Source organism: Gavialis gangeticus, unplaced genomic scaffold (assembly GCF_001723915.1).
Source record: "Gavialis gangeticus isolate Ggan-Ray unplaced genomic scaffold, GavGan_comp1, whole genome shotgun sequence".
NCBI lineage: Eukaryota > Metazoa > Chordata > Crocodylia > Gavialidae > Gavialis > Gavialis gangeticus.
Genome location: NW_017729015.1, coordinates 16,787,847 through 16,788,729, shown reverse-complemented (window position 1 = coordinate 16,788,729; position 883 = coordinate 16,787,847).

Sequence of the window (883 nt, the reverse complement as noted above, 5' to 3'; positions counted from 1 at the left end):
ATGCACATGTGCTGGAGATGGGAGGGAAGAACTAGGAAAGAAGCAGATGGTTCTACACTGAGCAAGACAGGACACAGACACTGAAGAGTTCAGGTGCCCCATGCCACTGATCCTCAGCAGTGAGTTTGGGTCCTTGGAAGATCCCAGCTGAGCCATCAACCATCAACTCTGACCTTACTGATAGCTGGCACAAATTGCACAGACAACGTGCTGGTTCAGCTTGTGTTAAAGAGCAGTTGATGCCGTATGTAAAAGTGAACTAAATCCTTTTAGGAAAAGAACAGTTTTTTTCTGTTTGCTGCACTTCTCTTCTTGTGTACCTTATTGTTAGGGGAAGTTTCACAGAAGGAAGATCTGTGTATCACCAGCAGCTGCTATTTTTAAGCTTCCTTCACTCATAAGCTTCAGGTTTCTGTAGGAACAGGTCTAACAGTGGCTTTTCAAATTCACTGCGGGGTCAGCAAGAAGAGGTGGAGCCCCTGCCTGCCCCCCCATCAATGAGGGACAAACAAGGAGGAGCCTCCATGGTACTAGCTAGTGAGTGAATGAATGCAGCTTCAGCCCCATGTCCTGCATTGGGTTTGTGAGTTCTGTGCCCAATAATGCTGCCCAAGCCTTGACCGGGCTCCTAGGTGCTAGTGACAGAGGCAGTGTGAGCTAGCAGGCATATCATGGGACTGGGACTAAAAATCAGGGTTCGGTTCATTTCTGTACCACTAGTTTCCTGGATGACCTTAGGGCAGGGGTGGGCAAAATGCAGCCCATGGGCCGGATGCGGCACACCAGGCCATTCTATCTGGCTTGTGGGACCGCTAAAAAAATTAGAAAATTAATACGCATCTTCCCCAGCTGCCTGTCATGCAGCCCTCGATGGCTTGCCAAA